This window comes from Bos mutus, chromosome 20 (genome assembly GCF_027580195.1).
Source record: "Bos mutus isolate GX-2022 chromosome 20, NWIPB_WYAK_1.1, whole genome shotgun sequence".
NCBI classification, from domain to species: Eukaryota; Metazoa; Chordata; class Mammalia; order Artiodactyla; family Bovidae; genus Bos; species Bos mutus.
This window is the reverse complement of record NC_091636.1, coordinates 4827476-4852734: the sequence shown is the minus strand read 5'-3', so window position 1 is coordinate 4852734 and position 25259 is coordinate 4827476.

The following is a 25259-nucleotide window of genomic DNA, read 5'->3' as shown; positions in this document are numbered from 1 at the left end:
AAGCTGAACTGCTCTGGTGAAGTACAGATGCTCAGGCTGTGCACTGCCAAGCCCTCCAAAGCCCCTCGATGCACCCAGCCCCCTCCTCAGATGCCCCCGAGGTGGCCCTAAGGAGCCTCAGACTCCAGAGAGCAAAGAATGGAACATTCTAACAGGAGAAGCCCAGAGTGAGCCCCACTGGGCGGCAAGGAGACCACTGCAAAATGACCGTGGCATTCGTGTTGGGGAGCGGGGAGAGAGGGAAGCGGGTGAGGTCAGATTTAAAAGGAGCAGTAACAACTACAAGCATGCATACTTAGTCGCTCAGTCGTGTCCAACTCTTTGAGACCCCAAGGACTGCAGCCCATCAGGCCCCTCTGTCCAAGAGATTCTCTAGGCAAGAATACTGGAGTGGGTTGCCATGCCTTCCTTCAGATAATCTTCCCATCCCAGAGATCGAACCCTGGTCTCCCACATTGCAGGCAGATTCTTAACCATCTGAGCTACCAGGGAAGCGCAATAATAACTACTGCTGCTACTGCTAAATCACTTCAGTCGTTTCCGACTCTGTGCGACCACATAGACGGCAGCCCACCAGGCTCCCCCTTCCCTGGGATTCTCCAGGCAAGAATACTGGAGTGGGTTGCCATTTCCTTCTCCAGTGCATGAAAGTGAAAAGTGAAAGTGAAGTTGTTCAGTCGTGTCCGACTCTTCGAGACCCCATGGACTGCAGCCTACCATGCTCCTCTGTCCATGGGATTTCCCAGGCAAGAGTACTGGAGTGGAGTGCCATTGCCTTCTCCGAATAATAACTACAGACACCATTTATTATATGCCTGTAATATGACAGCAAGCCTTGCGAGGTGAGAAATACTATTCCCATTTTTAAGTGAGGAGTGTGCATGTATGTGCATTAATCACTCAGTGTCCACCTCTTTGCGATTCCAAGGACTGTAGCCCGCTCGAAGAAGCAATTTTCTCAGGGTCACACACCTGAGATTCAAACCAAGCTGTGGAAGCTCCAAAGCCCATGCTATAGAGGAGGTATAACTGCCTCTGTCTTCCTGGCACCCCAGCTTCCCTGGGGAACCTCCCTTGCCTGTTCTGGTGGGGTGGCCCACCACAGTACCCTGCCCCTCCTCCTCAGCCCTGGCCCAGCTCAGGAGGGTCAGCCAGCCTGGCTGAGGGAAGTACTACTCAGCACAGTGCTCAGGCCACAGGGTTGTGGATGACACAGTCAGGACCAATCGGAGTCCAGGCCTCAGACAGAGTGTCCAGGGAGAGGGACGGTCTCTCCTCCCACCTGGGTCACTAACCCGGGAATGTGTATATCTGGCGTGTGGCCAGCAGCCATCTTTCCCCACCACGGGGTCTGCATGCACTGGTCTTCAGAGACACGCTGAACAGAGCAGCAGACACAGCTGATGGAGAAATGACCTCTCCTGACTCCTGAGCCTGAGTCCAGCAGGATGGCTTTTGGCTCTGTAACCTCCCCCAGGCCCATCCCAGCTCTGTGAGCCAGTAATCCCCTGTTCCTTTTCTTGAAGCATGACTTAAGCACGTGCCGCTGCTACTGCTGCTAAGTCGCTTCAGTCATGTCCGACTCTGTGTGACCCCATAGACAGCAGCCCACCAGGCTCCTCTGTCCCTGGGATTCTCCAGGCAAGAACACTGGAGTGGGTTGCCATTTCCTTCTCCAATGCATGAAAGTGAAAACTGAAAGTGAAGTCGCTCAGTCGTGTCCGACTCTTAGCGACACCGTGGACTGCAGCCTACCAGGCTCCTCTGTCCATGGGAGTTTCCAGGCAAGAGTACTGGAGTAGGGTGACATTGCCTTCAGTAGTAGCTAATACATGTGCGGTCCTCTGTGATGAAGACAACAGCTGTGTCTGCAGGCTGGTGCCTTTCAGACCATGCCCAGCGAATCTGAGCCCATGGAGGCTCCTCTGAAGTCATCTTTGCTCCCATTTCAACATAAGAAGCTTCATTGTGATCTGCTTTGAATATTGGGCTTCCTCATCAGATCTGGATGGAAGAAAGCACAGTATTCTGAAAATATTAAATGAAAAAAAAAGAGAGAGAGAGAGCTTGAAATCCCCTGTTGTCTCTAACTTGGACCCAGTGAGTATTTAATCATGGGAACAACGGGAAGGAGATGATATTGGGAAAGGAGTAATCTCCCAGAGGTACTCAGGACAGATTAGAAGAGGGAAGAGCCTCAAGAAGCCGTCACCTCAGGCACAGGCCATGGAAAGCATCTGCTACCTTGACACATCTTGGGATCCCAAGCAGTCTTGGTCTTTTCTAAGCGAGACCTCAAGCAAGTATCCCCCAGCAGTACATCAGGGGCTAGAAGACAAGGACACAGAGCCTGGAGGTGTGGGTCAGGGGGAGCCCTGGGCAGCTGGAGAGCCATGGAGGAGCCTGGGACAGGGGGCAGGGCCAGAGGAGAGCCGAGCGCAGGAAGCACCTAGCCTCGGGCCAGCCTTGGAAAATCTTCAACGACCGCACAACGGCTCCTGCAGCCCCGTGGGGATGACCAAGTGAACCCCAGAAATATTCTGGATGCTTCCCAGTGGACTCTATCCACCTGGCAGTGCAAGGACAGGGGTTCTGTGGCTCCAGAGGGAAGCAGGGTCACCATCCTGTTCCAGTCTGCCCGCAACTTTCCCTATTTTCAAACTGGAAGTTCTGTTTCCCAGGAAACACCTCCATCCCGAGTAAACCAGAATGTCTTGCCACCCTCAGACGGTGCTGAACTATGCAGCTGAAGATGGGGAAGGAACCGGGCCCATATCAGGGCTAAGCGCAATCCTGACGGGAAACACTAAGAATTCAGAACACTCTGCTCGTGAACTTTGTCAGGAGACTGTCTCAGGGGAACCGGCTCTGCCCAGTGGATGTGGGGAGCAGCACGTGCCAAGTGGGGCAGCACAGAAGCACCCCTCAGTCACCCGTTTGACCCAAAATAAGAAAAGCAGGCACATGATCCCCTTGGAGTCTTCTTCCAACTGGAACTCCGAAGTCTGTTCATCACATGAAGAAATTCCAGTATTGCCCCTGTGGCTCAGCTTCTGCTGTGGGTTCTGGAGCCATTTCAGGCCAGCGAGGAGTGAACAGAGAGGGAAGCCAGGACCCAAGAACCCCAAGACATCGTCAGTACCTTTCTCACCTGGAAGCCAAGAGGTCTGAGGTGTGACCCATCACTGAGGATCCAGCGATGAGTCCCATCCTTCCCTGCATTCAGGATCACCTCCTGGCACCCCTCCCAGCCTGCTGCCAGCCATGCCCATTCCGTAACTCCTGCAATACACGCCTCCACCTTACGCGGCTGTCCGTCCCTAGGGAGTCAGCCACACCTCCCCCTGGAAACCTCCCCTCATCCCTCAAACTGAAGTCTGTACCAGCCCCCCACCTCCAAAGGGCATGGCCCAGGTTTGAGATCATCCAGCTGCACAATCCTCTCCCCACCAGACTCTACCCTCCTCGCCTCCTACCCACAGGGCAGCACCCCACACAGGACTGAGCCCAGAGGAGATACCGCCTCCAGACCTGACACAGGAGGGAGCGAGGGAGGGAAGAGGGGGATCTCCAGGGTCTAAGGAAGTGACTCACAGTGATCAGAGACACGTTAGCCTTCCAAAGATACACCGAAGTACCCTGCTGCTGCTGCTGCCAAGTCGCTTCAGTCGTGTCCGGTGGAATAAAACCCACCCCTATGGACCCTGTCCTGCAGGGATCCACCCATATCTCCTATGGATCCTGTCCTACCCCACTAGGACTCAAGGTCACTCTGAGGAGTTGAAGAGCAGGAGACGGAGAAGTGCTAAACGAAAAGCCTGCAGATGCGTCACAGAATCTGCCCCTGGGCTTCCGTGGACATGCACTACCATCAACGTTTTAAAGACACAGGCCACATATGACCATTAATGCGGTGCAGGTGTGTGAGGTGATAGCTATCGGGAGAAGCAGAACAGCCGGCTTTGGTTCCCACCTGGGGGTGAAGAGCTTGCTATGGCTCCACGCTGCCCCTCAGCCTGAGGGACTGCCCCCGACATGGCCACGGGGAGGCCCTGCCTCCCCTGTAAGGCCAGCTCAAAGGTGTCTCCTGTAAGAAGCCTCCCAGAACCCCTAGATGAGACTGGCCTGGGTTTCTGAGTGCTTGGGGCCCTGGTGGAGGGGCTGTGTTTTGCAGACAATCTGCCAGGCTTCAAAAATCCCTACATCCAACCGCTTATCTGCATGCCCAGGACGCAGTCACCTACCTCTCTTGATTCAGTTTCCTCACCTATAAAACATGTCGTGTCTGACTCTTTGCGACCCCATGACCTGTAGCCCACCAGGCTGCTCCCCTGTCCATGGGATTTTCCAGGCAAGAATACTGTAGTGGGTTGCCATTCCTTACTGCAGGGAATCTTCCCAACCCAGGGATCAAACCCGGGTCTCTTGCATTGCAGGCAGACTCTTCACAGTCTGAGCCACTATGGAAGCTCTACAAAACCCAGATGGTAACAAAACCCAGCTGCTGGGGGCACTGAAACAATGAGTTAATATATGCAAAATGCTAGGGACACAGTCAGACATGAAGGAGGCTGCTATGTTTTTTTTCCTTTTTTTAATTTTTTAAATTGTAAGATAATTGCTTTATAATGTTGCACTAGTTTCTGCTACACAACAACATGAATCAGCTATACATATACATATTATAAAGCAGAGACAAAGGTTCATCTGGTCAAAGCTATGATTTTTTCAGTACTCATGTACAGATGTGAGTTGAACCATAAAGAAGACTGAGTGCCTAAGAATTGATGCTTTCAGATTGTAGTGCTGGAGAAGACTCCTAACAGTCTCTTGGACAGCAAGGAGATCAAATTAGTCAATGCTAAAGGAAATCAACCCTGAATGTTCACTAGGACTGACGCTGAAGCTGAAGCTCCAATACTTTGGCCACCTGATGCCAAGAGCCAACTCACTGGAAAAGATCCCGATGCTGGGAAAGATTGAGGACAGGAGAAAAGGGTGAAAGAGGATGAGATGGTTGGATGGCATTACTGACTCAATGGGCATGACTTTGAGCAAACTCCAGGAGATAATGGAGGACAGAGGAGCCTGGCCTGCTGCTATCCATGGGGTCGCGAAAAGTCAGACACGACTGGGCAACTGAACATTATCTTCTCCCTCTTGAATGTCCTTCCCACCTCCCCTCCCATGCCACCCCCCTAGATCATCACGGAGCACCAGGCTGAGCTCTTGGTGCTAAACAGCAACTTCCCCCTGGCTATCTATTTTAAACACGGTCGCTGCTAGTGTTTGATGATATCGTTATCATCATTTCTCTCAGGATGAAGATAGCATCCTTTCTTGCACAGTTACCACTGATGTACTCTAGACTGGAGATAGCTCCAGAGACGAAATCATTGACCCAAATCTTGGTTTTGCTCTCAGCCCTGTGTGGCTCTCACAGAGTAAATACAAACTGATAACTATTTCCTCAAGGAGCATGCAGGTGCATTATAGGGAAGACACTCCCTGGCCCACTGCTTGCTCTAGAGAAATTAAGTCTTGACACTAGGAATATTCAGCAACCCTTTCCCTCCCCCAGCAACTTGGGCTGCGACAGCAACCGCATTCAGAGGCAGCAGGTGAGGGAGGGCTTTTTGAGACTTTACTCCTCTTAACTTTTTCTTGTCCCCCTCCACCTCCTTTCCCACCAACACAAAGGAGACGAGTTGCATGGAAGCTGTACAGCAGAAGTTAGGAATCTGCAATCAGTGGAACAAAGAAGAACCACATGGCAGACCGAAGAAGTCTTCCTACAAAGGCTGAATTGGCTGCTTTCCAGGCTCTACTGCCTTGGACAAATCAGCCCGAGGCTCTGTGCCTCAGTGCTCCTCATCTAGGATTTGGGGCTAAGATATCAACTTCGGGGAGGAATAAGCAGGCTTGCAATGGAGTGTGCAGTGTGGGGCCAGGCACCTGGTAGAAACTCTGGGTTCTGAGGGCTGGGAGAGCTTGAGTGCTCAGAGCTCGGTCGTGTCCGACTCTGTGTGACCCCACGCACTGTAGCCCGCCAAGCTCCTCTGTCCCTGGGATTCTCCAGGGAAGAATACTGCAGTGGGTTGCCATTTCCATTTGGAAACATTAAAGCAAAGCCCTCAAGGGCAGAGGGAGCAGCTCATTTAGACTCACCTCAGTTTACTTTTCCCAACAGCTTGGTACATTGCCGTGGGCATACCATGGCACTCCACAAACATCTCAGAAGAATTGAGAGCCTCCTCAGGAAGAAGGAAGCATGTGCATGGAGGACTCAAGGCTAAAACTCAGATTTCCTGCTTCCAAGAGAGTTGGAGACGCCAACACTCTTTTGACAGTCAGTGGCCACACACAAAAAAAACGAGAAATGCCTGAGGGAGCCAGGGTCCCGATGTGGCTAGGCACGAATGACTAGGTTTGCAAGGTGGAAATAAAATGAAAGGAACACCCATCAATAATGTGAAATGTTAAAACCAAGAAAAAAATGCAAGCCCTCCCCATGCTGGGCAACTAGAACGAAGGGAAGGGACAAAAAAGAGGCAAAACAAAAAAGAGACGGAGTGAAGGGAAACTAAAGAAGAAAAAGAGCAATCGAAGCAGGAAAGAGAACTGGGAAGAAAGAAGGAGGTTCCATGAGAGTTACAGGAAGACCGGCAGCAAAACCACTGAAGAAAGAGGTGGGGAGGTCGTGGGTGCAGAGTTACGGAGAAGGACTCTCCAACACGCAGCCATGGACAGATCATAGCTCATTCAAACTGTGGAAGTGTAATTCACACTCGAGAGCCAGAAGCCCTAACCTGGAAACTTGGACAACAGCACTGCATTTGAGACTGAGCTTTTAAAAATGGTAGCAGTGGGAGAGACAAAACCAGGCTCTGCTCAGCTTTCCAGTCTGGATCTGAGTAGAAAAATGAGAAATATTTCAGCAACACAGACAAGGCAAGTACTTCCCTAATCTGGGTGCTGCTCCAGCTGAGCCCTTGTTTGTCCTCAGATGGTGCAAGCTAGTGGGTGGAGAATCCCAGGGACGGAGGAGCCAGTTGGGCTGTCGTCTATGAGGTCTCACAGAGTCAGACATGACTGACGTGACTTAGCAGCAGCAGCAGCAGTGGATCAAAAGGGCTAGGGTCCATTCCACCTCCAGACCCTGTAACATACTCAGTTGCTGGGTTATTCTGGATGCCTCAGGGTGCATTCTGTCTCTCAGGAGCACCCTGGACCTTTATGCCCACATCCCTCCATCTCCATGCCTCCCTCAGATGTGCAGGGGAAGCCGATTTCACCCTCCAGCTCTGTGGGAGGGTGCCTGGTTTGTTGTTGTTCAGATGCTAAGTCGTGTCCAACTCTTTGCGACCCCTTGGATTGCTGCACACCAGGCTCCTCTGTCCTTCAATATCTCTTGGAGTTTGCTCAAATTCATGTCCATTGAGTCAGTGATGTTACCTAACTAACTCATCCTCTGCCGCCCCCTTTTCCTTTGACTTTTAATCTTTCCCAGCATCAGGGTATTTTCCAACGAGTCAGCTCTTTGCATCAGGTGGCCAAAGTATTGGAGCTTCAGCAACATAGTTTGATCTCCTTGCAGTCCAAGGGACTCTCAAGAGTCTTCTCCAGCACCACAAATCAAAAGCATCAGTTCTTCAGTGCTCAGACTTCTTTACGATCCAACTCTCACATCCCTACATGACTACTGGAAAAATCAACCATAGCTCTGACTAGACGGACCTTTGTCGGCAAAGTGATGTCTCTGCTTTTTAATACACTGTCTAGGTTTGTCATAGCTTTCCTTCCAAGCAGCAGGCATCGTCAAAGCTACTTCATATAATCCTACTGTCCTGGTCACATAGGTGACTCAGGGTTGGTTCACATTCCCTAAACTGATCCAATAAGAGTAAAACCCAAGATTTTGTATCACAGGTAAAGAAAGAAATGTTCTCCTCTGCTGGATATGAAGTAGGAGTACTGGGACACAGGCGTGGGGTAGCCATCTCATGACAATGAAGAAAGAATCAGTGAAATTGGAGCCAACTCAGAAGCCGCAGAGACTTTAATCTAGGTTGCCTACTCTGGATCAAGCTGTTCCTGTAGACTTTCAGTCTGTTCATTTAAGTGAATCAACAAATTCTCTCTTATGATTGATCTGGTTGAAGTTTTCTATCATATGCAATGGAAAGGTTCCTAACACAATGTCTTACTGATTTCATAAATGAGTACTTTGTAAGTAATAATAATAGTAATAATACTCATAAATGAAAAATAAAGATAAAAACAAATTTCAGCACATCAAATCATTTCATTTTCTCAGGGGCTCACCACACATCTATCAAAATGGTTAAAATTTTAAAAAGTGACTATATCAAGTGTCAATGAGGATTCAGAGGAACCGGAACTCTCACAGTCCTCAAGAAGGTTAGTGTTTGTATAATAACTATATTGGTGCATACCCACGTTCATTGTAGCACTGCTCACAATAACCAAGATATGAAAGCAACCTAAGTGTCAACAGATGAATGGTTAAAGAAGATGTGATACATATGTACTATGAAATATTTTTCAGCCAAGGAACAATATTCAGCCATTTACAATAACCTGAATGGACCTTGAGGGCATTATGCCAAGTAGGAAAAGTGAGAAAAAGACAAATAGTGTGTGGTCTCACTTATATGGAACCTAAAAAAGTCAAACCTGTGAAAACAGACAGTAGAATGGTGGTTGCCTGGGGCTGGGAATGGGGGAAATGGGGAGATGTTATTTGAAATTACAAACTTGCAACCAGTAGATAAATAAGTTCTGGAGATCGATGAACAGCATATTGATTACAGTCAACAATATTGTGTTACAAACTTCCAAACTACTGAGAGACTAGATCCTAATTCTCACCATAAAGAAATAGTAATTATGAGATGCAGCAGAGGCAGGTGTTGGATAAAGCTGCAGTGGCAATTACATCACAACATACAAATGTATCAAACCACTGTAACTCTGCACACCTTAAACTTACACGATTTTATATATGCCAATTATATCTCAATTATAATAATTACTGGAAAAAATATTCACCACTGGGAGTGATGAACACCATTTACAGGGAATTCATTGGGAATCATGGGACTCCACAGGCAGGAGGCACTCCGTGCACATATGAGAAGACATAAATAATCGTGAGAAAGACACTGCCTTCTACTTGGTCCTAAGTCCCCTGGCTCCCCCTTTTCCTTCACTTGCCTCACCCTACCTCCAACCACCAACATTTACATCCATCCTCACCATCAACACAGGCTGTGTGCTGGGCTGAGCGTGTCCTCTGCTGTCAAGTAGGAATAGTACCCTCAAGGTGGAAGCTGAGAGTGGCCAAGGCCACCTTATCCCTAAGCCCCTGCACTGCTCTGGAGCCAGGAAAGAGGCCTGACCACAGGCAGCCCGTCCCAGGCCTAGAGGCGCCCTCTAGCTCAGGTTGACATAAGAAAAGAAACCAGGCCACCATATCTCCTCGGGTAGAAATATGACCAGTAGAAATGATGGGCCAGCAATTGGTGGGAGCCAAGCTGAGTTACAGGGGCTGGTGGTGAACCCAAATTGTGAGGCAGCCAATCCTGTGAGTACACAGAAGTATCAGAAATACACAGAGCAGAGGTGAGGCCCCAGACAGCAATGAGGAGGAAAGGGCAGGCACACAGCAAGAAGCAGGGACACTGTGGGTGCGGCGACCTCAGGAGAGACAGGGAGGGACTTCCCTGGGGGCGCAGCAGCTAGGACTCCTCGATCCCAGTGCAGGGACTCAGGTTCCAGCCCCAGTCAGGGAACCAGATCCCATGTGCTACAAATAAAGCCAACTAAGACCAAATAAATAAATATTTTAAAAGAGAGAGAGAGGGAGGGTCACAGTCTCAGAGCCACCTCAGCTCCCAAAGCTTTCCTGGTGCCCCTCTGCCCTTTGTATTCTCCACAACCCACTCTCTCCTTCGAGGGATCTTCATGGGTCACCAGATTAGCCAAAGATGCCCCCCACCTCAGCCACTGCAGACAGACCACGTGCTATAGGAGAGGGCCCTGTGACGTCTTGCCTCCTACCGGGTGGGGCTCCTTCATCTCAGTGGCTCACTTCTTACCGACTTTACAGTTTCAGACCCAGAAATACACAATCCATCCCAGAGAGATGACTTTTTGGCCCTCCAAGCCTGTCCTCCCACCTCAAAAAGCTCAAGAGATACTGAGCATCACCGTGTCCTCTCAAAACATCTCAGAGGACAAGAAACCAAAAAAGCCCAAATGAAAAGATGGATTGAAAGTGTGTTTGTTTTTTTTTAACCTACAAGATTACAGAGAGACCAGTTATGAGCGTGTGTGCATGTGTGTGTATCCGTGTGTATGTGTGTGTGATTCTTTAATCCATTCACCTAGTTAGCCCTGATGAGTCTCTAAGTCCAACCATTGAGGGACCCTGAGGCTGAGAACATGGAACAATCATGGTCAGGGGAGGGGCAGGTTTGCCTGTAAGAAGGCATGAGGGGAACTTCTGCAGTAATGCAAATATTTTATATTTTGATCTGGGTAGTGGCTCTTCAAGTGTAAACATATCTAAACCATCATCAAGGTGTACATTTAATATTGGTACCCTCAAAAACCACTACAATATTGTAAAGTAATTAGCTTCCAATTAAAAAAAAAAAAGATTGGTACCCTCTACCTGGCAATTCTACATCTGGGCATACATCCAAAAGAAGTGAAAGCAGGGACCATTGGTTGCACACCAATGGTCAAAGCAGCATTAGTCACAACAGTGGAAAAGTGGAAACAATCCATCAACATATGAACAGATAAGCAAAATATAGTACATACATACAATGGATAGTAAGCAGCCTCAAAAAGGAAAGCCATTCTGACACATGCCACCACGGAGATGAACCTTGGACATTCTGCTAAATGAAATAAGTCAGTCACAAACAGGTCAGGACTATGGTGGTGGTGGTGATTTAGTCACCAAGTCATATCTGACTCTTTGCAACCCCACCAGGCTCCTCTGTCCATGGGACTTCCAAGGGAAGAATACTGGAGTGGGCTGCCATTCCCTTCTCCAGGGATCTTCCCCACCCAGCAATGGAAATCACATCTCCTGCATTGCAGGCAGATTCTTTACCATCTGAGCCACCAGGGAAGGCCAAACTTTGAAAATGTTATGTTAAATGAAATGAGCCAAACACCAAAAGACAAATACTGCATGAGTCTACTTTCATGTAGTCCCTAGAATAGGCAAATTCAGAGACAAATTGTAGAACAGAGATTACCAGGGCCACAGGGGAAGGAGGAAGAAGTATTATTTAACGGGCACAGAGGCTTTGCTGGGGAAGACGAAAAATCGGGCTGTAGACGGTGGTGATGGCTACCCAACATCATGAGTGCATTAAAGCCACTGAATTGGGTGCTTACAAATGGTTAAATGAAAAACACTAAGACCTTTAAATACCTTTTTCAGTTATGAGGCTCATCCACATCCAGGGTACTTTGCCAGTCAGTGTGGCAGATGCTGGATTCAGTCTCAGGTCTCCGAATTCAGAGGCCAGGAATATGGTCCCGCACCCATAACTCAACCCCTCTTTAATAAACTGGTCAACCCAGCTCTGCTTGGGCTCAGAACAGCCTCCATCCTGAAGGGAGGGCTCAGGCTGCTGACCTCTTTTTACTGGTATGGGTCAATGAACTGAAAAAAAAATCTGTGTAACTTCAGGCTGGTGTCCTTCCTGAGCCTGTACAAAGCCCCCGGGCTGTCTGTGGAGTTGCTTTGCCTGCAAAAAAAAAACAAAAACTGCCCCAGCTCCCTTGTCTATAAAAAGCAACTAGCTCAGAAGGTGTGGCTGAGACCAGCCAACGACAAAACCTCCCAAATCAAATGATGAATTTAATCCCACCTGGCATCAGAAAGCATGGACAAGAACCACCCCTCCACGCTTGCTACTCTGAGGCAGAGTAAATATAGATGGTCATGACACCAACTTCCCACCCTCCACGTACGCTGTCCTGCCCTGCTCTGCCAGGTGGGCTAGAATAACCTGTTTGGAACAAAGATCCCACCTTATATTCAATAACATCAACAACCTTTGGATGAGGATGGGCACGTCTCCACAGTGGATTTTAGAGTTTAAAGCATCCTTTGAGGTCATCTCACCAAATCTCTTCATTTTCCCAGAAGGAAAAACATAGGGAGGGAGTGGTGAGGATCACTGATTTTTTTAGCTAAATAGCCCTGGGTTTGAACTTGACTTTGACATTTACTTTGATATTTGTATGGTCTTCAGCAAGCTGAGCTATTGTCTGAGGACCTTAGTTTGCTCATCTGTAAAACGGGGCTAATATTACCACCACCATAGGGTTGCTGTGAGTATTAAATAATATTGGGTTGGCCAAAAAGTACATTTGGGTTTTCCTGTAAGATATTAGAGGTCAAGAGCCTGGCACATGCCTCTCTCACTGTGTGGTAAGAATTCTCCTCCACCACCATCACCGTCATTAGTATCATCGTGAAATGAAGACCCAGGGAGATGAAGGATTTCTCCAAAATCATACAGCTGTGGCTTGTGGCAAAACAAAGTCTTTCACACCAGCGGGTTTTTCCATTTCATCACCCTGAGACAGCACAATTACCTGGGCCTAAAAATTTACAGCACTTCATGGAAAATATTTGAAATCATATGACTTTTCCACATTTCCAAATTAGAAGCCCAAGCCTGATGTCCAAGAGTCTTCAGCACAGAAACAAACTTTTCAGAGTAAAGATATTGAAACCAAATAATGTGAGCCTTCTCGCTCTCTGCCTTCGTATCTGAACCTGAAATTCTCAGTGAGGATCACAGTGGAGCTGGAGATGGTCCAGAGAGTTCACCTAGAGGGTGGGCACAGGACAGCTGACCAGGAGACGACTGACATCTGTTCAGAAAGCTAAAAGCTGAACAGAGAATCCAGATGAATTGTGAAGGGAACAGACAATAACGATCATGGTAACAGCATTAACTGAGTGCTTAGTAGCTTCCAGATGCCGTTGTAAGCATTTACATCCATTACCATTGTTAATCCTCCAACCCTAAGAAATAGGCAAAATTATTACCTCTGTGAATGAGGAAGACAAGGCCAAAGGAGCTTTACAAACTCATTTCCCAAGGAAGGCCTTCCACGCACCATGGCTAAGATCTAGCCATACTGGGATACCTACTCGTCTCCCCAAACCTGACAGGCTGTCTCATACCGTCTTTCCATCTGATATGCCTCTCCTCATCTCTGCTTATTTCAATGCTATTCATCCTTCAAGACGTATCAGGAATGTTATCGCCTCAGACTTTCTCATGCATATTGCTTTCTGACTCATTCAGCCACAAGTTCATCACTTACCATATTGTATTATAGCTTGTGTGTGTGTATGAGTGTGCTTCTACACTAGGGGTGAAGAAAAAGGGCTAGAATCATGTTTCATTTGCCTTTATATATTGCTTAATATGGGTTTCCCAGGTGGCGCTAGTGGTAAAGAACCTGCCTGCCAATGCAGGAGACCTAAGAGATGCAGGTTTGATCCCTGGGTCGGGAAGATCCCCTGGAGGAGGGCATGGCAACCCACTCCAGTATTCTTGCCTGGAGAATCCCATGGACAGAGGAGCCTGGTAGCCGACGGTCCATAGGGTCACAAAGAGTCAAACAAGACTGAAGTGACTTAGCACACACACACATTGCTTAATATACATTTTAGAAAATGTTCAATAAAGGTGGGTTGGAATCTCAATGCCCTTGGTCACACAACTTGTCCTTGGAGAAACGGATACCTTCGATACGGACTCGTCCCTCAACTCCAAGAGCTCATGTGATTTGAAGGACAGTCTTTCCAAAGTTGTTGATGTCCTGCACAGGTACACAGTTTCAAACTAGTCATTTGTCCTCATGGGTTCAGTGAACAAGTGGGCAAAGATCCATATACAAAGATGCTCATTACAGCCCTGTTTACAGTGGAAAAACGTGAAAGCAACCTAAATGCCCAACCAGGGAGAACCAGTCAAACATATATCAGTAAAAATATCTCACTGTATACCCAAAATGAAATGCCATGTAACTTTAAAAATGATAAGGTGCATCTCAGTGCACAGACACAGAAAGCTATCTGGGGTGTATTCCTCTTTTTTTAAAAGCTATTTATTTATTTAATTTTTATTGGAATATAGTTGATTTACAATGTTGTGTTCGTTTCAGATGTACACATTCTTGTTCTAATTGATAGCTTTTAGATGACATAAAAAGTAACTTGTTATTAACTAGAACATTCAACAAAACAGCCCACAAATCCTAATCATGTCAAATGATACAATTCTAAATACACGTGCCTTATATTTTTTGTTTGCATGCTTGTGTACACATATTTGCAGACACATATGGTCAAAATGTCTACAAAAGAGTATGTTTCAAAGCGAAAGAAAGTACATTCATTCTTTGAAAAAAAATCTCTGCTTTCTACTTTTCATCTCAATTTGAAAGATATGAGCTACGCATGGTTGGGTAGAATATTAATAAGGTTCAGCCTCTAATTAAGGTTAAACCTTGATTACCTCCAACATCATATTTAGATACAGGAAAATATTCCTAAAGAATTTATATAGAGATGGATAGATGACTGATAAATGGATTTGAAGAAAGCTTATAAAAACATATTTAATATAATTTAAAAAAAATGAAAATCATAGATAAGGAAAAGAAAGGCTGGGCAACAGGACAGTGTCAGGGCAAGTTCCCACGCAGAGACTCTCTGGATGCCATCGCTACACCATCACTGTCTACGGGCTGCGAGCTCAGCTCCCAGCAGTCAGAACAAAAGGGATGCTATTCGTCACTCACTCCCAATGTGTCATGATCACAGTCAGCCATCTTTGCTCTCCGGGTGACACAACAAAATGAAATAACATCTCTCCTATGACCCCAAGCTAAAGATGACAGAGCAACTGAAAATATTCTGAAGATAACAAAAAATAAAAGGCCAAGAATCTCGCCCTGTTCCTTATCCAGCATCCTAAGATTGTCTATACCCAGTCACGGAACTTGTCCACTGACTTCTTTTTTACCCCAAGACAGGCTCTTGGGCACAGACACTAATCATCTACCTTTTTTCAAAACTACAATTAAAAAAAAAGACAAGCCTCCATTTTAAACTGGGCCAGCCTTTAATACGTGCGAGGACAAACAGTCCCCAAACACTCTCGCCCACACCTCTGCACCTCCACGCCCACCAGCTCCGGGAGGCGTTTAGCACCGTCCTGTGCTTTCCGGGGTCCTAGGACTCTGATGAAAGCCTCTTTGCCGCTTCTACCAAAACACGGTGCTGTGTGGCAGCTGTCTGGAGCTCAGGAACAGGCAAAGGGGTTGCCAAGCAGGAGAGAGGTCTGGGAAGTCTGGGACAGAGGTGAAAAGCCCCTTTTGCTATGGGCTGATCTGTGGAGGCCAAAACTCATATACTGAAGTCCGAACCTCCAGTATTTCAGAATGTAATGCATTTTAGAGATAAAATCTTTAAAGAGGTAATTAATTTAACGAGGTCATTCACGTGGGCCCTAATCCAATATGACTGCTACCCTTATAAGAAGAGAAAGGAAGGTCAGAGGCACACATAGGGAAACACGAAAACACAGGGAGAAGGTGGGCGTCTGCAAGCCAAGCAGGGGCTTCCCTGGTGGCCCAGCTGGTAAAGAATCCGCCTGCAATGCAGAAGACCTGGGTTCGATCCCTGGGTTGGGAAGACCCCCTGGAGAAGGGAAAGGCTACCCACTCCAGTATTCTGGCCTGGAGAATTCCATGCACTGTATAGTCCATGGGGTTGCAAAGAGGCAGACACAACTGAGCGGCTTTCATTCACAAGTCAAGGAGAGACCTCAGAAGAAAACAACCCTGCCAACACCTTGATCTTGGACTTGCAAGCTCCAGCACCAGTGAAGAAATACATTTCTGTTATTTCAGTCAGGGGTCCTCAACGCCAAGGCCACAGACTTAGCCTGTCAGGAGGCAGGCTGCACAGCAGGAGATGAGTGGCAGATGAGCTTCACAGGGAAGCTTCATCTGTATTTACAGTTCCTCCCCATGGCTCATGTTCCGGCTGGAGCCCTGCCCCCTGTCAGATCAGCAACATAATAAATGTAACACACTTGAATCACCCAGAAACCATCCCCACCACCACCACTCCAGCTCCCTGGAAAACTGTCTTCTGCAAAACCAGTCCCTGATGCAAAAAGGTTGGCAACACTGGTTTAAGCCACCCAACGTCTGGGGTACTTTGTTATGGCAGCTCTAGTAAACTAATACAAGATGATCTTAGAAAGAAAAAAATAAAAACTTACTATTGGGTAAACCACTTGATGAGAGACCCTGCCAGACACTAAAGAGAACTTTGAAAGAGAAAGATGGCCTTCTGCACATTGGCGCTGGGAATCCTCAGTCCGTCCCTGATGTTTTATTCTACTTTAGTGCCTTTTTGAAACTGATTTTGTTTGTTTGCCCAGACTTAGATGTCTGCTGATTGAAAAATCTCAGGACGTTTCCTGCCATCCTGATGCCGATTACTGTGGTGGTTTAGTCCCTAAGTTGTGTCTGATTCTTGCGACTCTATGGACTGTAGCCTGCTGCCAGGCTCTTCTGTCCATGGGATTTCCCAGGCACTTATATAGGAGTGGGTTGCCATTTCCTTCTCCAGAGGATCTTCCCGACCCAGGAATCAAACCTGCACTGCAGGTGGATTCTTTACTGACTGAGCCACTAGATTATAACTCAAAAGAATGTTCAACAGCAAGTGGGCTGTTAAGAAGGAAGATGGAATGGGGTGGGGTGAAGAGGGAGCTGGGGAGAGTAACGGCCCAGGTATCGGGCCATGCACCTGACGTACATCAACTCATTCAATCCCGTCACCCTTCAGGTTCAAAAATGGACATGGCGTTTGTGGTTTGCCCGAGGCCACATACTAAGCGGTAACAACAGAATATGGATTCAGCCAGTCTGAATCCAGAGACTACGCCTTAACTCCACCATCTCAGTGAGATCCCTTCCTTCCCCAAGGGCTTCACTGAACCCAGGACAAGTTAGGCCTCTCCCAGCTATGACAGAAGCACAGCTTAAACTCTCATAACTCGAAAAGTGGGGTGGATCTTGAGGCAGCGTTAAATCCAGGACTCTAATGAGTCATCAGGGCATTTCATCTTTCTTCTCTGCTTCCCTCTGAATGCTGCTACATCCGTCCTGCTGGTGATGGGTCCCCTCCACAAGATGGGTAAGATGACCATGAGGTGACCAACATCACATCACACCAGTGTGCCAAGCCCATGGAGGCAGAAGGTCAGCATTCTCATCAATGCCAGGAAGACAGCCCTGGCCTGCCAGAGTCACATGACCATCCCAGAACCAGTGACTGTTGTTTGATTGTCCAGGCTTGGGTCAAGTGTCCACACCTGTGGCCAGGGCTGTGGCAGGAGGGCAAGTGGCCAGATGTGTTACCAAGAAGAGGGGAAGGGGACAAGCAGCATTAGCTCCCATAAATTCGTAGACCCTAGTCACCCAGGCAGGTGAGCGGGTTTCCCCAAAGTGATGAGGCAAGAGCAAAAGTCAGGGGCCTCAAGCCACTGCTGGGCGAGGCCCACAGTGGTATTTGCCTAGACTTTCCAAATACCCGGGTTTCAGCACCAGATATGATCTTGGGTGGCCTTGGCCTGCAACAGCTTGGAGCAGGGCTTGGCTTCCCAGCCAGAGGCTGAGGCTGGGTTGCGGCAGTGAAAGCACCAGATCCTAGCCACCAGACCAGCAGTCAGTGACAAGGGCCCTGGCCCTTTGGCTTTGCAGAAACAATTTCCATGAAAATGGAAAGTAGGGAAGCAAGTAAAGTATTAATTAGGAGGAAAAAGAGTGCAGTACACGTGGATAGACACGTGGGCTTACTCAGAGAGAGAGTCCTCGAGTTGCACCCTTGTGGCAGTTTGAATTAACTTTTACGGGGCATTTCTTCGGGGTTTCCTTTGGCCAATCATTTCGATTTGCCTAGTTCACAGTCCGTACTTGGTGTATCTCAGGATCCTCCCACGTGTGCGCACACATCTCTTAGGCAACATGAATCCGACCTAAGAGACCTGTTGGTACCTGGCATTAGTAAGCATCACTCCCCTTTGCAAGGAGCTCTTCTGCACATGTGTGGTCCGGGAAGTCTCCTGATTTCGGGAATGAGAGATATGTGGTCTGGGCGGGGCCCAGGCTCCTCCCTTAATGGTCCAGCTGTTCTTGGAGTTTTGGTCAATAGGGAATGAATCTCCAATTGCTTTCCCTGGGGAGGGGGTGGCCATCTGCTTCCTACCTCAGTGTCATGGTTAGGATGGGGAGAGCTGGGTGTCTGGGCTGCAGGAAGCTATGAAAGAAATGCTAATGTGGGGAGCTGTCCAGGTACAAAAGGCTACAGAACACTAGTATCTTTTGTGTAAGAAGGGAGAGAGACAAGCAAATATATCCAATTTGTATTTGAGTAAAGAAACTCTGGAAGCAAGGATGTACAGAAAAAGAGGGGGTTTTGATAACTTACAGGGGGTGGGTGAATACAAACAGTTTTCAGTCTCACTGTACATCTATGGACATTTTTATTTTTTAACTGTTTGAAAGTATTGCCAGTTTTCTAAAATACAAACTTAATTTAATTTAAAATAAAGCCTAAAAATTATCCATAGAAAAAAATATGAAAGGAAACAGGCTGAAAAGATTAACAGTGGATATCATTGGATATTAAGCCTAAGTATGATTTTTTTCCCTTTGAACTTAATTACCAAATTTCCTAAAATGAACAGGTACTGTTTTTCACAAGGAAAAGAAAATGAACTTTAAAAAGAGCTGAACTGAAAAAGTCACATGACATCTGAAGCAGAAATCATAACTGACAATATCATATACATTTATTTCTCAGTCCCTCTAAATCAAGCTGCCCTGCAGCCCCGCCCTCACCACCACCCCCCACCCCATCTACTGCTTTAAAGAGCCAGGAAATCGCTGCACTTTGAATTTCAAACAAGATTTGTAACAGCAGCAGAAAGAAAGTAGTTTTGAAAGTCAGGCTTTGTTGAGAAAAGGAATTTCTAAATTCCAAACTGCTTCCCTCGCAAAGAACACCATGTGGCATGCTGGATAAGTTAGTGACGCTGAAAGAAAAAGACAGGATGGTGTCAGGAGGGTGATGCTGAAGATAACGAAGATGCAGACCGAGAGATGGGGACACCCTCGCCTGGCCTGATTTCTGAAGGACCCAGCAACCCCTCCTTGCCCATGGCCATGTGGGCCAAGAAGGCCCCAGCAAAAGAAGGACAGAGAGAAGGGCGCATCAGGGGGAAGGGGACTATGACGGACCGTCACCCACTTCCCCAAATTTACATGTTCAAGTTCCAGCTCCCAGGATCTCAAAATGTAACCGTATTTGGAGATATTCAAAAAAGGGTTTGAGTTAAAAAGAGGCCATTATAGACATTTCTCCAAATACTTAGCACAAGCACATGAAAAGATACTCTACATCACTAATTATTACAGAAATGCAAACCAAAACCAGGGCTTCCCAGGTGGCACCGCGGGAGAGGATCCACCCACCAGTGCAGGAGACGCAGGACACACAGGCTCAGTCCCTGTGTTGGGATGATCCCCTTGAATAGAAAAGGACAATTCATCCCAGTATTCTTGCCTTGGAGATTCCACGGACAGAGGAGCCTGCAAGGCTACAGTCCATGCGGTTACAAAGAGTTGGACGTGACTGAGTGACTGAGCACACAAATCAAAACTACAGTGAGGTTATCACCTCACACCAGTCAGAATGGCCATCATCAAAATATCTACAAACAATAAATGCTGGAGAGGATGTGGAGAAAGGGGAAAGCTTTTGCAGTGTTAGTGGGAATGTGAATTGATGCAGCCACTATAGGAAACAGTAGAAAGCTAAAAACAGAACTACTGTCAGTTCAGTTCAGTTCAGTTCAGCCGCTCAGTCGTGTCCGACTGTTTGTGACCCCATAAATCGCAGCACGCCAGGTCTCCCTGTCTACCACCAACTCCTGGAGTTCACTCAGACTCACGTCCATCGAGTCAGTGATGCCATCCAGCCATCTCATCCTCTGTCATCCCCTTCTCCTCCTGCCCCCAATCCCTCCCAGCATCAGAGTCTTTTCCAATGAGTCAACTCTTCCCATGAGGTGGCCAAAATACTGGAGTTTCAGCTTTAGCATCATTCCTTCCAAAGAAATCCCAGGGCTGATCTCCTTCAGAACGGACTGGTTGGATCTCCTTGCAGTCCAAGGGACTCTCAAGAGTCTTCTCCAACACCACAGTTCAAAAGCATCAATTCTTCAGCACTCAGCCTTCTTCACAGCCCAACTCTCATATCCATACATACGACCCAGCAAATCCCACTGCTGGCACAGACCCACAGCAAGCCACAATTCAAGAAGATGCGTGCACCCAGTGCTCGCTGCAGCGCTAGTTAAACAGCCAGGACACGGAAGCAACCTCAGTGTCCATTAACAGAGGAATGGATGAAGAAGATATGGTACATATACACAATGTGATATTCCTCAGCCATAAAAGTGAATGAAATTGGGTCATCTGTAGAGACATGGATGGACATAGAGACTGTCATGCAGAGTAAAGTCATTAAGACAAAAACAAGTATCATATATTAAGGCATATATGTGGAATTTAGAAAAAAAATGGTATAGATGATTTTATTTGCAAAACAGAAAGAGAGACATGGATGCAGAGAACAAATATATGGATACCAAGGCGGGAGGGAGTAGGAGGAATGGGGAGACTGGGACCGAAATGTGTACACTATTGATACTTAACTACGTGTAAAACAGATAACTAGTGAGGTCATACTGTATAGCACAGGAAACTCTAATGTGCGGAAAAGGAAGGAAATTCAAAAGGGAATGGAGAGACGCATGTGTCTGATGTTTCACTTTGCTATACAGCAGAAACAGACACAGCCCACTGTAAAGCAACTATACTCCAATAAAAATTCATTTAAAAAGATAAATACAAAGAGGCCATAAGAGTGAGGCCCTAATCCAATCTGACGAGTGTCTTTACAGGAAGAGGAAGAATCACCAAGGGCATAAGATGATAGCAGGGAAATGACCATGTGAAGATGAGCAAGAAGGCAGCCACCTGCAGCTCAAGGAGACAGGCCTTAGGAGAAACCAACCCTGCCAACCCACACTTTGGTCCTGGACGCCCAACCTCCGGCACTGTGAGGAAATAAATGTCTGCTGTCACAGCCACCTCATCTGTTGTATTTTGTTATGGCAGCCGGAGCAAACTAACATAGAATCATCTCAAAGAATGTTCCCAGAGCAACAGCGAGTAGCTAAGCAAGTGGGAACGACCACCTGGTATGGTGAGGCGCTCCTAGGAGGGTGCATATCAGGGGCCTGCAGAGACCCTCCGGGTGGGACCAGACTGCATCAAACTCAGGACCCTCACCACCAAAGGGAGCGGAGAGACCAGAGGCTTCAGAAGTGGGTGCTGCGTGCCCACACCCAGACAGGGAAGGGTGAGCAAACCAATCCCCCAGTACACATATGATGAGTGCCAGGGACCAGGCCAGATCAGCCATGCCAGCCTCAGCACAGCCCACGGCACGACAGCCGTGAGCAGACCCCGTCAGAGTTACAGTGTCACGGGGAGCGTGACTGGTGCCCAGAGAGTCCCGGGGAAAGGGTGGGTGATCTGAAAGACTCTTTCCCCTAAAGAGACTGTTTGCATTCAGATGCATTTCCATTTTTAGCTGTGAGGCTTTCTGCCATATTTTTCTGCACCTCTGAATTATGGTGGATTCACTGCCAACCTAACCCTGGTGTGACCGATAGGGAGAAGTCATCTATAAAGGAGATGGCAAGAAAAAAATGACCTCAACTTGGTCAAAGCACTGAAGACGCTGAGGGCATCCTAGCATGGAGTCTGGAACGCCTTGAAGTCCGTTGACAGTTCCAGGAGCCTTGATGGGACTTGGGCAGCACAAATCCTCTCTTGAGATGTGGCACAGACCCCAGGAGCCACATTATATGAGGTTCTGGTCAGTCTCACCAGAGGGCGAGTTCCAGTCTAACGGCTTAGAGGTCTTCCTGCTTTTTTTCCATTTTTAAAAGAGCAGATGTTCTCCTGGGAAAGAGATATTTAGCTACCCAAACAAATCAGAGAAGTGGAGGAATGGAAATAAACCAGGCATCTGCCTGCCACAGTGGCAGTGCCCAAAGAAATCACATTAGCTGGAGAGGAGCATCCGGCCCCAGGGAGGGCGCGCAGCTTGGCACCACTCCCGTCCGGGGTGAGTGACGAATACGACTGTCTTTGTTCTGGTTCTCGACATGAAGGACGGTCTGTGGGGTTATTTGTCTAGTTTGTTGACTCTCATAAAAGACATTCATAAATTTATTCTTAGTGCCAGGGGTGCTTACCGGTGTCAAAGTGGAGTCTTTTCAGACAGTTGCTCCGTGTTAAAACAAGCCACTCAGATGCATCTATAAATAATTGTCTGGGCTTCGTTTAGCTAACAAACGGCTTTTTTTCTTCTCTCTCTCTCTCCTCTCTTTTTAAAATCAACTCTAAAATGATTTCATAAACAACGGGAGGAATTTCCCATTAATATTAAAGTGTGTCTGGGTTGGTCATTTTAATAGAACTTTCCAGAGGGAACAAGCAGTCCTTCCATCTTGTCCATGTGAAACCTATTCCCTTTTCAGAATAAGACACTTGGCAGCCCAGCCTCGCTGGGACCAGTCATAGCTTCCCTTCCCCACCATCCTATGTCCATCTCTTTCACTGCTTTGGCCAAAAAAGGAGGAGGACAGCAAGGCCGTGGAGAGCAGCAGCCTGAGCCAGTCAAGAGAACGTGTCACCACCCCGAGGCCGCCATGCATCTACTCTGACCTCAGATGTCCAGAATTTTACTTCTCAGGGTACCACCTGTCTAGCCTAGAAAGGTAGAGTTATGGCCGTATCTGTTTCACGGATACAACAGAACTCCCCCTTCCAGTCCCCTGGGAAAACAGTGACTTAAAAGAAGGCAGATATTTATTTCTCTTTTACATAAAAGTAGTCTAGAGATAGACAGCTTAGGGTTGGTGTGTGGCTCCACAGTTTTACCTTCTGTCTTTGTACTTCATCATCTTTGGCATGTCACTTCATGGCCCAAGGTGGCCGTTCCAGTCCAAGCATCATGTCTGAATTCCAAATAGCCAGAAGAAATAGAAGATAAAGGGTATTCCTTCCCATTTAAGGTCACTTCCTAAATTACCACACACTACTCCTTCTTCTGCTTCACAGGATAGCATGTAGTCAGATGAGCTCACCTAGCTGCAAGGGAGGCTGGGACTAGCCAGGCAGCAGTACTACTTGAAAGGCAAGAATGGACATTGAGAGGTCACTCGTTATCTAATCCCATGATAACTGCACGTGAGCCTCTCCCATAGAGTCTTCCACGCCTACAATTCCAAAGCCCCAGCGCCACAGTCCTGCCACTGTTCCTTTTTAAAGAGTTTCATTTTTTGCATCCCTTCTCTTTAAAACTCACTTTCTATCCTTCACTCTTTCTTTCTCAGAGTCAGGATTCTGACAAATTGCACTGCCAGACTGAATTCAAGCTCAGTTCTGACCAGGTCAGGACTCTGTTGTCTTAAACGGCTGCCCTGTGGGCCTTCTCCACAGGGCAGCCGTTTAAGACAGGTCTTAAGAAGCCAGGAATGGAAATCACCCCAGGAGGATCCCTGCAAGTACAACTTGAAAGCCAAACTGGAGTCTGCTTCATCCCTGCTTCACCCAGGGAACACAAATCTTCCAGCCTTTATGGTCCACACCAGGGCAGGTGCCAAAAGCCGTGGGGAGGGCAGAGCTGCTCTGGCTGGGAGGAACAGTGAGCCCCATTGATGGGTGAAGCCGCTGCCTGCACCAGACGTGCACATGTCGTGGATAGCCTCCTGCTCCTCGGGTCCACCCTGGACTCTAAAGACCAGCCACCACAAAGACCCCACACCTTGTCTGACCCAGACACTGCCCCTGCCTGGCCTTGTGGGATTTCGGCAGACCATACATGGCCTGTATTTGCTGACCTCCTGTTGCCCTCCTGCCCTTCTGGAGCATGTCACTAGTTCAGCGCAGTGCTTGCTCCACTGTGTAACAACTTCATTACTGTCACAGATAAACGCTGTTGAGCATCAAGTGTCAGAACGTGAAATCCTCCACATGAACTCTACCCACCCACCCTGCATGGATCACAGGAGTAGAGTGATTTAGTAAAAGGATACTCAGCAGTTGTCAGAGAAATACGAGGTTGGAAAACTACAAGTAGGGACGGCAAGGGAAAACAAGCCACAAAGCAGCCTTGCTTACCCTGCATTCAGTGACACACCAGTGACACACAATGTCAAAAGGTGTTTCCACCCCACAGAAGCACGGTCAGTTAAGTTTGGACACTGCTCTCACTAGAGAGTCAGACGTCAGCAAATTAAAGGCTCTGAGAAGGTCTGCAGTAAAGAAAGTTTTTTATTTCCTTATTTAGCCCAGCCTTTCCTAAACTGTTTAACTACCCTCTTTTCCTTCTGGAATGTCTTTTACTGTCTCATGAAACCAATGTTCATCAGAATACTGAATGAGGCACTAATGTACTGAGGGTCACGGCTACGTCTCTGGCTCTGGAAATGAATCACCAGCATTCACATCCCCGCTCTGGCAGTTTTTAGTGGTGTGACCTCGAGCGCATTACTAAGTCTCTTTGGCTTTAATTTCCTTGTTGGTAAAATGGGGGTAAGAATAGCATCTGCCTCCTAGAGTGGTTATGAGGATTAAGTAAATTAATGCATATGGAATGCTTAGAACCATTAGAATAAATGTTAGTGGTGATGATGACAATGATGATGATGATGGAGGAGGAGGAGAAAGGGAGGAGGAGGAGGTGTGGAGAAGGAGAAAGAGGAAAGGTGGTGGAGGGGAGGGGAAAGAAGAGGAAGAAGGTAGCAGCCCTGTTACTGGAGGCTGGCTAGAGCTCACAAGTAAGTGTCTCCCAGGCATCAGGATTCTGATTAAAATCATCTGCACATCTCCATTGTTACCACTTGCAGAAGCATGGATGGCCCTGGAGGGCCTTGTGCTAAGAGAAATGTCAGAAAATATATAAATAAGTCATACAGAAATCCTGTATGATATCACTTGTATGTGGAATCTAAAAGTACAAC